The 12,496-nt window shown below is 44.7% G+C and overlaps 2 pseudogenes; one reads left to right on the top strand and one right to left on the bottom strand.

The window, feature by feature from the left end:
* Positions 1 to 2,807: 2,807 nt before the first annotated feature.
* Positions 2,808 to 3,760, top strand: LOC109756688 (arabinogalactan O-methyltransferase 1-like; annotated as a pseudogene).
* Positions 3,761 to 10,644: 6,884 nt separating this feature from the next.
* Positions 10,645 to 12,103, bottom strand: LOC123497569 (THO complex subunit 6-like; annotated as a pseudogene).
* Positions 12,104 to 12,496: the final 393 nt, after the last annotated feature.

The following is a 12,496-nucleotide window of genomic DNA, read 5'->3' as shown; positions in this document are numbered from 1 at the left end:
ATGCTATATAAAATCATCACTGAAGCATCTCGAGCGAGTTCTTCGTCCGTCGAAAATTTCCTTTGTTCTCCAAATCAATTCTTTCTATGGCTGAAACCACCACCCCATCACATTTTTATGTTCAGTTTAGCACACATAGTTTAGTAGTACAACATAGAGAAAAGCACAAATGTATTTAGAACTGAAAGTGAATATAAGAAGCATGACCATATTGTTGGAGATTATTAATCCAAGTCCTATAGAAAATAGAAGTGTTGAAGCAGTCTGTACACAAAGTTGCAAACCAATCCGGATGAAGTAGTCTATAAGTAGTTACGGATTGTAACGAGCTGACGTTAAAACTGAAACCAGAGCAGACACACAATTTCTCTCTCAAAAGAAAAAAATATCATTATTATAGCCGACTACATGAATTTATAAAAACAGAAGTGAAAAGAAAATCAAGTTACAGATGAATAAATTACAACTACAGATTTAACAGTACCTGCACTGTGTTAAGGTCAAATTGATTCAATTGATACTAACATTCAGCATTTCTTTTGAAAATGTCTAATGCTTATAGCCCGAAAGCTGAAAAATTCTTTGCATATTGTTTTATTTTTTTGGAGCTTATACATGTATGGGTGGGTGCATCAGAGTATCTACTTCTAGTGTGGATTTTCTAACTTGTAGTTGTATTTTTTTACATGGTCTTCCTTGGTCTTTGTACCCGAAATATGACTGTTTCTTGCAAAAAGAAAACAAAAACTCAAATGTGCAGTTATTTTTTTTCATGTAGAGCATACATGTTTTGATTGTTTTAACCTATTCTTTAAAGATGTTTTGATTGTTTGCATCTAATTTTAAATTTAGAAAAGAGAAAATACACTCAAATCGTTGCTCCAAACATCAATTTTGTGAGTGCCCGTGAGTTTTATACAATTTTATATGGGTGTTCGGCTCGGCTCCCATCCCCATGGACATATGTTCATGTTCTTACAAACGCTTGTAGACGGTGGCAACTGCTGACGCGGATGGTGGTATGTGTGCATGGCATGGTGGTCTTGGCTCCCACTCACCGCCGACCATGCTTCTCGACAGATTGGTCCTAGAGTATTCCTATTCCTATCGTCTTGAAGCTAGCGTTTATCAGGTGTCGTTGGAGGAATAACCTGAGGAGCATGGCGTGCTTCCTCATTGCATCACTCACCGTCGAGTCCATACTGGGTTATTCCTCTTTATTTTTTTGGCAGCAACATACACGGTGTGTTTTTCTAATTGAAATCAACCGATGTGCTTGCGGGAACCATGGGAGTATTTTTCCGTGATGGAAATAAATTCATGAGTTTTTCCTTGTGTACACGACTTGCCCATCTACTACTCCCTCCGTCCCAAAATTCTTGTCTTAGATTTGTCTATAAATACGGATGTATCTAGTTACATTTTAGTGTTACATACATCCGTATCTAGAGAAATCTAAGACAAGAATTTTGGGATGAAGGGAGTATTTCTTTGTGTATATTCATCATTTTACCAAACTTGCCCATCTTCTATCGAGTGAACCGCGTTTCGGCTAGCTCTGAGGCATAGTGATCCGTGTACATTTGTTTTCAATTAAATTTAAATTCCTCCATCATGACCAAATCCTATATGTTCCTGGATTAAGCACATTTAAATTGATCCAGGGCAAATATCCTCACTTCAAAACTCGAGGGGAATTTTCCTCGCTTCTTTTAGTTCTTTGTTTATTCTAAATTAGAAAGAAATAAAAACAGCAAAGAGAGAGAGAGGCCCACTTGCCTAGCTGGTCTAGCAAAGGCCCATCTCCTGTTTCTCTTACCCTAACAGAAGTTGCTCAAAAAAAAACCTAGAGCAGACCGATCCTAAAATTCCTCTCCTCTCTCTCTCGACCCTTTCCCTCTTGCGCCGCCATACAGGCACGCTAGCCCCCATGCCCCGATCTCCTCGCTTCCCCCACTGCCCGCGCCTCTGGCAAGGCGTTGCCGCCGGCGAGCTCCTCCTCCGCGCCTCCTCTCCTTCCTTTTCTTCCCTCCCCTGACCTCGATGGTGAACCAACGCCGCCCAAGTTTGCCCGCTGCCGGCCCACCCTCCCACAGTCCATCGCCACCTCTGTTCTGGCCATGACATCGCCTGAGTTCCCTCTATTCTTTTGCCCTCCCACAGTCGACCACTGCCTCTGCTCGGGCCATGACATCGCCTGAGTTCCCTCTGTTCTCTTTCTTTGTTAATTCCTTTGATTCTTGAGGTAGCATCTCCCGCTCCATTTATTCCATCTTTGACCAACTCCTTTGATGCTACTTGTTGTCGTCAACTCACAAACACATTTAAATTGGTGGGACTGTCTACAAGTAAACAATGTGGGACTATCTATTAACCATAATCTTCTAAATTTTATTACAGAAACACTCGCTGGGGCTGGAACATCTCACACAGACAGGCTGAGGCCCAAGTGGCAACGCATCAGCCATGAAATGATCGCAATTGGTCGAATGGCACGCTCATTGAACGAGGCATTATCAAACACAATCATAAGCACAGAAGAAACTCACCTACATCTATCTCTGTGAACCCGCAAAGACATCCAAAATCCCACAACAATTCCACCATATTGCCCAATGCCATGCAGCAGCCATAAAATCCCAGTCACACATATGCAGATCCGCAACTGTAATTAGCGTTCATGATCCAGGGGTCAGTGGAGAAACATCCCTGTCACATACTTCCTGAGTAGACATTAAAGTAAATCAGTAAATCTCTTTGAATTAATTGCATACATACCTGGCCTTCGTCTCTGATTGATGCGCACGATGCACCTTGGCTGTGTCCCGGACCACCACCTCCTCGCTCTTCACCTCTGGTCCACGGACGGACTCAACGCCAAGGAGTTCGCGCTGCTCCGCTCCATCGTGGCCGCGCGCGCGCCCAGCAGGCTGCTTGTGTTCGGCCTCTCGCCGCAGCTCCTCGCGCTCGCCGCGGTCAACTCCGGGCAGGGCGCTGCCACCGCCTCCGTCACCGACAGCGCCGAGGACGCGCGGGGCATGCTCGTTGGGCGTGGCCCCAGCAGCTCGGCGGCCGTCCATGTTTCAAGGTACCCTGACCCGGCCGGGGAGGCGTGGGCGGTGCTGCGGCGCGCGAGGTCGAGCTCGGTGTGCCGGCGCCCGACGGGGACGGTGCGCAAGTTGGGCTGCCGGCTGGTGCTGACCTCCTTGCCGCGGGAGGTGCTCGACGCGAGGTGGGACGTGGTCGTCGTCGACGGGCCGAGCGGGGCAGGTGAGGTCCCGGGGGGCGGGAAGGATGGGCGCCATGTACACCACGGCCGCGCGCGTGACGGGCCGAAGCGGTGGACGTGACGGTGCACGAGATGAACCGGACGACGGGAAGATCTGACGCCACCGCCAATCTTCTCCACCCAGCGGCGCCATGGCTGCCGACCGACGAGCGCCTCATCGCGGCTGCTGGCCGACGAGGACAGGGGAGCTCAGGTGCTGGGATGGAGACGCACCTACAGGGGGGCCGGGGACGCCGGAGGCGGAGGAGAGGCCGAGAGGGACAGAGGCGGAGGGGAGAGCCGGACGGCCGACGAGTTCGCCGACGAGAGCCCCGCCGGAGCCGTCCCCCATTCGACCTTCTCTGCTCGGCGGCGCAGCTCACGCGCGTATCCATGATGGCGTCCACGATGTTCGATCGGCGTGGTTCAGCGTTCTCTCAGATCTCGCTACTTATAGATGTGCCGCTCCTATCCCGATGGCTACGGAGGTGACAGAGTCTCCGAAACGTTTTAAGGAAATTTTAGCTACAAGTTTGGGCACATAAAACATATAGTACCACCTTGTGTATATGTTTTATAAATTTAAAGTGAAAGCGTAAACTTACGGGAAGAAGTGTATTATGACGGTGAACCCGACAAAGTCAATCCGTGCTTTATTATTAAGGGAAAGACTAGCAAAAGGGCCCGTGCGTTGCAACGGGTCCATCTCTCTTTCAACATCATGATATCGAGTAGAAACGGCTCATCATGGCTCATAAACTTGGTGCAAATCTCTAACATTCTAAATATTAGCAGAACATTCTCATATGGATGTATTTTGTAGCTTACACTATTACACAATGTATGATACATCCTAGATTATGTGACCGAGTCATGTAATTTTCTTTTATGACCGATTGTGGTCCATTCTCTTTAATGCACTATTCCAGCTGCGATTTTGATGTATTTTCTTTTCTTACAACTTTCAGTTATTTTGATTTAAATTGCAACCGTACAACTCCGACAAAATAAAAATGTCATATTATGTCAATCTGATTATATAGTGATTGATTATGCATTTTAGTGGAATCCATCGGTAAGGATACAAATCAGTTTTTACTTAAAATACTATTTAATTTAAGTAGGGTATATTACTTTGTATTAATTTTCTTTTATTCTGAAAACGCTTCTGTATGCAAGTTTGGTCGATTATGATGTGTTGTTTATCAGTATAATATTTTTTTTATTTTGTAACTATATGTGTTGAATTGTTGATTCTGGCACATATCTTCTACTCTTTACCAATTATCGAGGGATTTTATGACTTAATATGCAGAAATAGATGGAGAAGTAAAAAAAAAACATAGCTGTCATGTGGCAGTACAGGTTTGAGCTGTGAGCCAAGAACGATTCATCTTGTAGCTATCCTTGTAGCATGTCTCCATACTCCCAAACGTGTCAAGCAGTTATTAGGTCTCTCTTCCTTGGCTTCATCGTTGTCCCTCGTTATCTCTCTCTGAGATCTAATCCGTTAGATCGTTTGAAATAGTTTGATTCCCGAGTCGCTCCTTGAGACCCTGAAACCTAAAAGACATATATAAATTAGAAGAATTTAATTATTTTTTTGAGACAATTTAATTTAAGATAGCAAGGTGGGACTATTTATAAATAGGCAAATTAACTGATAGGTGGGCTGATTTTATGTGCACGCATAGGCCCACCAGGGGCGCCAGATAGGCCCAGCCGGGGACAGACGATGTCGGACTATTTCCTTATGTACCTAATCCTAAATCAGCATGCAATTGTGGAGTAGAGCAGCTGGATGCAGCCTTTGCGATGGAAGGTTTGATCCCCCACGCCGCCGGCATTATTTTTTTGCCCCCTGAGTTGAAGGAAAATAAAAGTGGACCAGGCCCAGCACGGCGGCCGTGTGGCCCAATAGTTTTCGGACTTAAGGTGGCAAATTAAAGCGGCATATGTCCTCGAATTAGTACCACCTCGTATATATATATCTTCTTATTAAATTCAAATTGAAAGCGTAAAATCACAGAAAGAAGCGTATTGTGACGATGAACCCAAGGAGTCAATCCGAGCTTTATTATTAAAATAGCAAAAGAGCCCGTGCGTTGCAACGGGTGCAAAATGAATTTGACAATTCATATGGTATTTGACTGTTTACCTCCCGTGGTGAACTATAGCACCCAATCAGTCGGCTTCTGCCTCGACTTATCTTTCGTTTGATGTAAAATTGCTGGGCATTCGGCAGCCATGCTACTATTGAGATGCAACACTCATCCTTGAAAAACAAATAAAAATGATACCCCCTCCTATCTAAAATAAAATAAGTGTCGCAGTTTTAAACTGGATTTAGTTCAAGACTGCGATACTTATTATGGATCAGAGGTGGTATTACTCAGATATGTGTATTTGAAAGCTGACATATAAAATTTTCACCATATATGAACCACAAAAATACATATGCAGGAGGAACATTAGTCTACTTAAGATCACTCGACATGCTAATGCTGCTAGCCACACCCTTGCTTGTATGGGACGGGCGCAATAGCGAACTATGTGTTGGCTTTGAAACTTCCCCGAAGAGATAGTAGCATAGTTAAGTCTAAATGTAATCATCTCGTTTGATTAATGAAAGTTCCTTCTTCCGCAAAAAAAAAGGAACTGCAAAAATACAAAAATACATTATTGATCAAGCTGATTAGTCATGGTATAAATACATGCCACTCATTGTAGATAACATTGAGAAATTATCCAAATTTTATTGTTGGATTTGGATTGAAATAAACTTAACTTAGGTCTGAAAACTGAACAAACTTCCTTCAAAGTGTGAAATTATCTGCGCATACTCATACATGCTCAGTGGAAGCAAACCTTTTAGCAATAATGATATACTATCACATAGTATCTCTATCTAGATCTCTAAATAGTTGAAAAACACATGTACATATATTATTGGCTCTAAGTAATGCAGCGACAAATATATTTACTTCGGATAGACCTTGAGTTTTTTATGGAGACGACTACAAGCGTGAGTAATTGTGGATATAAATTATGACAGATGTGGCACTAATAGAAAATAAAAAGTATCTTGAAGTCTAATTCAGTTTAGTTAATGTCAATACTGCATCTAGCTATTTGCTTCATGCACATAATGACATATGCATAGGAACGCACCTGAGGACGTGACGTGCTCAAAGTTGTTAGTATTTTTATCTCGGTCCGCCTGCAGTAATCATCCGTACATGCATCTAGCTGCTTGCCCTCAGTTGATAAGCATGCATCCAGCTAATCGTCATCCGGTGCCCTGATCACCCAGATATTACTTGTGGCATTGGTTATAGCGACGGCGGCCGCGGTGCTTCAATGTGATAAAGCCATCTTTCCTGGAGTTTCCAGTCAAGGAAGACGACATGGTGATTTGTGAGTACAGTATGGGCAGAGGGCGGCGCGGGAACGGTCCAGGCGCTCGACGACGAACGGTAGCCAGAGCAGCGGATCAGTGGTGGATCAGGTTTTTCTGGATCATGATCTCGTGGTTGTATGCATTGGTTTTCTAGTTCCCATATGGCCGTATTGTTGGCGGTCAGAAGGACCAATTGACGAACCAGCTGAACGAGCAACTTCGGCCAATGGCGTTTGATCGATCTCAAAGTCTCAATTGTGTGCTGATCAGACTGTATTATTCACGTACATGAGAAGATAATCAAATCGTCCTTCTGAATCATGGTTGGCTCCTTGACACGAGCCACCACACCTCAAAGTGGGGTTGCGCACCTGCGCCGCCGCTGTCTTAGCAGCTCCAATCGACCATGGCTGTCCGCTGGACCGGTGGGTTCTCAAAAGCAGCGATGGCAGCACCCCCCGCGTCCTCGCTTGATGAGATGGCTGATGTGTGCGACCGTATACTACCGCGTTCTCATGGTCGAGATGAAGTGCCCCGTCAGATCGGCCGTCAACCGGCTCCTTCCGCCTCCAGGGGATCCACCTCCTCCCCTTCTCTCTTTCCTGAATCTTGAGCCCATATTTATGGGAGGGTCAAGGGAAAACTCCAAACTGATCGAGAGTCCGCCCTCGTCTTAGCTCTCTGATTTCTATTTGTTTGTTGGGCTAGGTGGACCAGAATAATGGGTCGTGGACCAGAATAATGGGCTGCCTAGGTTGAATCTAATATTTGAGGACGCGAGATGAAAGCTGACGTACGGACAAGTCAAGACGGACGGAAATTATAAAATTTAGTACCACCTCGAATATATTTTAAATTCAAACTGAAAGCGTAAAATCACGGGAAGAAGCGTATTGTGACGGTGAACCCGACAAAGTCAATCCGTGCTTTATTATTATTAGGGAAAGACTAGCACACGTGCCCGTGCGTTGCCACGGGAGAGAGAAAAATAAATTTTGCGATGGATGAGCTCTCAAACACGTACTACTAACAATACATGCTGAGTGTGCAACCCGACCACTGGCATATTGCGGCTCACTGATCTGAACTCGTAAGGATAAGCCTAACAAAATGACACGGAAAGATCATGCGAGAACGACATTCTGATGGCCACATCAAAAACGCATGTGCTTCACTGAGGAGCGAATACCAATTTTCATGAAGCAGGCTCGGCCATATTATTGAGACGCACATCATAGCTCGGGGCTTGACTGATTTTGGACTGGCCAAACAATCTGGTGTTGGCGGAGGTCACAGCCATCCCCTTCACTATCCAGTTCTTTGGATCTTTTGTGACCTTGACGCGGGTGAGTATGGTGGCTGGGGGTGGCAGAGATAATCTTATACTCGTGCATGATAAAGTCTTTGCTAAGCTCATCGTGTCAAGGTAGAAGGTGAGGTTATACCATTTATACTTGATGTCCACCTCAACCGTCGCCGTCGAGGTGCACCAGAGTGACGATCGCAAAGTATTCTGCCCCTGCCAGTTGCCACCTTGACTATGCAATTTTAATGGTACCCAAAGAAGAATACTTCGTCGGTGTTGTCAAGATCTTGCTTTTGTCCCCTCGCAAAAAAAAGATCTTGCTTTTGTAGGAGCTCCCATGGCAATATGCAATGAGACGTGAGCATGCTGTTTGGGGAGGTTGCACACACGGGGAGGAGGAACTACCCAAAGCGACGTTCATAATTTAATGTTACTATTTCTTTGCTTGAAGCAATTGGAGATAAAAAGATCAAATTGGTTGTATTTTAAATACAAATGATCTGACAATTCGTCTTTTTTGCTTGCAGATGTTTTTGTTATAATGTGGAATTGTATGATATGTTAATCATATATAATAGAAAATAGAAACTGAAAGCCAAACTCTATCGAAAAGATATGGTCGACTGTTTGTTTTACTTTTGTTTCAGGATATGGGTGCGTGTGCATCCCATTAATATGTGGATAACTCACCACAAAATGAATAACTCACATGTGCATCTCTCATAGAGCACGCGGCAGAACCTGGCGCCGCCTCGTTCGCCTCGCCTGCGAGCTTGCAACACCCGTCCCTACTACATGTTGCATTTTGCATTATGTACACCATCTCATGGCAGACTTCGCGAAGCTTGCTCCTCTCCGATACAGACCGTACGCACGCGTCGGACTCACACAAACTCCACATCTCCACAGTACACATAATGCCCGCACGGACACGCCAGTGACAAGCAAAAGGAGGACACGTGCATGGGCGCATGGCGAAGAGCGGCCGGCACGGAGGAGTGGCGTCGCAACGCTGACATGCAAAGGATGAGCCCGGAGGAGGTACATGCGGCGGGGGTGTAGGAGTCCAGATCGAGACCATAGGCCGTGCTTGGAAGAAGTAGAGGAGGAGGCTTAGTTGCGGCTGTATTTATTGAAGGAGGGCCGGCCGTGGCTGGGTGTATTTGTGTCGTTCACGGCAAGTTGTGGCACCTTATTGTATTAGGACTTTGCTACGGGCTGTGTTAGCCCTTGATGTGGCCCAGGGAGTCTGGCGGGGAAGGGAGCAGGTGCGATCGTTCGATGCACCCGATGTGGTTCCTCGAATTAGTACCACCTTGAGTATATGTTTTAAATTCAAACTGAAAGCGTAAATTCACGGGAAGAAGCGCATTGTGACGGTGAACCCGACAAAGTCAATCCGTGCTTTATTATTAGGGAAAGATAGGGATGAAAGCGTAAACTTACGGGAAGAAGCGTATTGTGACGGTGAACCCACAAAGTCAATCCGTGCTTTATTATTAGGGATAGACTAGTACTAATACAAATGCCCGTGCGTTGCACCGGGCGAACAAAATATATCATATGCCTCAGTCCAATAGTACACAAAATCAAGTAAATCATCTTATAGTCTATAAATGGTGGTTTAGAGTTTGAGAATATGTAGTTGCAGCCGAAACAAAGTTGTTCTTAGATTTATTCATGACGTGCGTGGAATGGGGTGTGTGGAATTTAAATCATAGAAATATCTACCTGGTTGTGAGTATCTCTTCATGCCTTTGTTGGAGTTGCTTAGTGATGCCCAAAACATATCGCATTATACCATTAAATAGTAAAGTCCATTTTAGTACAATGTTTTTTGCTTCACTACGGAGGTAACACGAATTTTCATGAACCAATGTTGGCTAGGTTTAGGGACTGTGTAGCATAGCACTATTCGTGCCCAACAATCAAGCACCTATTTTTAACCGGTACTATCTTTTTCATTATAATTCTCAAAAATTTATTGTACATGAACAATAAATAAACAATTTCTTTATTATGACTTAGACATAGTATTTTCTAACATAATTTTCCCGGTGATTACAAACAATAAATAAATAATTCTAGCATAATTTTCTCTCGAGTTATGGACGGGGTAAAACTTCGATCATGGGATTATAGCTAGTGGCAGAGGATGAAATTTTTTTGAGGAGGGAGACTTTTGATTGATTTCTAGCTGGTTTACTTTGTTCCCACAATCTTTTTAGAGATCAATCAACTCATGACGGGACAAAACAAATGACAAAAAATCACCAGGCTATTTTTGTCTGTCAATCCCATAAATCCCTCCCTTTCCTTCTTTATTATCAATTCCCGGAATCCCTCCTTTCCTTCTTTGTTCTCTCCATTCTTCCTTATTAGGACACTTTCTTCTTATTACGGGACGTCTGGCTTCCCACTTTTTTCCCGGAATCCCTCTTTCCTTGTTATTACGGGACAGCTTCCCACTTTCCCTTTTTTTGCTTTCAATCCCCGAATTCCCTCCTTTCCTTCTTATTACCGGAAGGGTTCCCACTTTCCTATTTTTCTTTGCTGTCAATCCCGAAAAACCCTTCTTTCCTTCTTTATTTTTAGGACGAGAGAACTGGTGTATCACCCGCTGTCGCGAAAACAGATCCATCATGTTTGAAAGAAGCATAGTGGAGAAAATCATACCCAACAGAAGCATAAGGAATCAAGCATTCTACAAGAAGAATGAGGACAGAATGCACATAAGAGGCTGGTGTGCTGCTTGCTTTCTTCAAACAGTCTGAAAGTATGCAAATATGAAGTACTGACCTGTTTGCTAATTGCAATGGCATTATTTTCTGGTATTGGAGACCGTGCACCCCAATGGCCTCTAGAAATTGACAGAAACATATATCAAAGTATGGAGGGCGAGAGAACTGGTGTATTCCTCAGGAACAAAGAACTGTCAGAACTGGTGTATTCCTCAGGAACATACTACATTATTGTTTAGTATGGAATCATACTCATGCTGAGGGTTAACCAAGTCAAGTATTGGTTCAACATGATCTCCTGGGGGGGGGGGGGGGGGGGGGGGGGATGCAATGGTAAAAAAATTAGCTTTTTCTTCTTACTGAAAGTACATCTATGTAAGAACAGGTGGTTAAGCACAATCCCAGCTAATCTAGCAAACCAGGCCACGAATGAGAGCTTTTGTACATTACCTTGCAGAGAGAGCGGCAGAAAGCAGCTCTACATCTCATGCCATCTCCAACCTCGAATGTGGCCGTCATCCCCGTAGCTGCACAAACCATGGATCAAAAAATTCAGTCGCTGCTCTTCAGGTAAAAGCCTCTTCTTTCTGCCAAGGGTGTTCTTTCAGGTAAAAGCCGCTGATCGTTGTAGAACTTGGCATCATAGACGGCGCCGCTATGCGCTTGGACGATGCAGACGGGTCGACCAGCACGGTGGCAGCCGGCTGAATCAAATCAAGGGGAACGGGGTGTTTGTACACACAGAATAGAGTAGGGAGTGGGGGAGAAGGGGAGGGGTGAGGCGAAAACTGGGGGGCGCCGTGGGCGGAGGCGGAGGAGGAGATGCAGGAAGACAGCGAGAAGGACCGTCGCTGGAGGCGGCGAGGAGGAGGACGTGCGGGTCGGGTTCGTCGCGGTGGTCATAGAAGACGGCGCGAAAGAGGGTGCGGCAGGAGAGGTCGCGCTCCCGCAGGATGCCCTGCCGGTACGCCGCCTCGTCCCACTCGCATGCGTCGAGTCCTGGCTACGCCTGCACCGTCGTCGTCGCCGTCGTCATCTCCTCGCGATTCTTTGCTGCTGGCTGCGCTCAAACGGGATATGTGGGCCTGAATACCACCTCGCGTATATGTTTTAAATTCAAACTGAAAACGTAAACTTACGGGAAGAAGCGTATTGTGACGGTAAACCCACGAAGTCAATCCGCGCTTTATTATTAGAGATAGATTAAGGAAAGGTTAGCACAAATGCCCGTGCGTTGAAACGGAAAAAAAATGAACACTACGACATGACGGGCATATTCGCGACCGCATAGACATGGGTATATCATCCATGACATAATCATCACATAAGCAGACATCACTGGTATCTTTTCCAAAAATAATATCGCACACCTTTACCCTAATAAGCATGGCTCAAGGACCCTCTCCACTCAATTTCAACATGCCGCTTATCCCCAAACGATGGCTTAGGGATGTTAAATAACAACTATGATAAAATTATTTATAGACCTGTATTTACAACCCATCACACATCAAAATGATATAGGAAGATGTAAAAAACATCCTTTGGAAAATATTTTCTAGATTATTATGCTGTTTAGAATTATTATTAAAGAGTTTATAAAATAAGTAAAATTGAATTAGCAAGTTGGATGGAAATTGTACACTGTAATTTCATGTCCAACAGTCCAACTTAGACAGCTCCATCAAATACATATGTAGTGTCCAAACAAATCATACACTGTAATTTGAAGCGAAACTGCCTCATGTACGATCTATTATCATACGATTTGTACGACAAGA

Source organism: Aegilops tauschii, chromosome 3 (genome assembly GCF_002575655.3).
Source record: "Aegilops tauschii subsp. strangulata cultivar AL8/78 chromosome 3, Aet v6.0, whole genome shotgun sequence".
NCBI lineage: Eukaryota > Viridiplantae > Streptophyta > Magnoliopsida > Poales > Poaceae > Aegilops > Aegilops tauschii.
The sequence above is the reverse complement of the archived record's forward strand: the minus strand, read 5'-3'. Positions and strand labels throughout refer to the sequence as shown.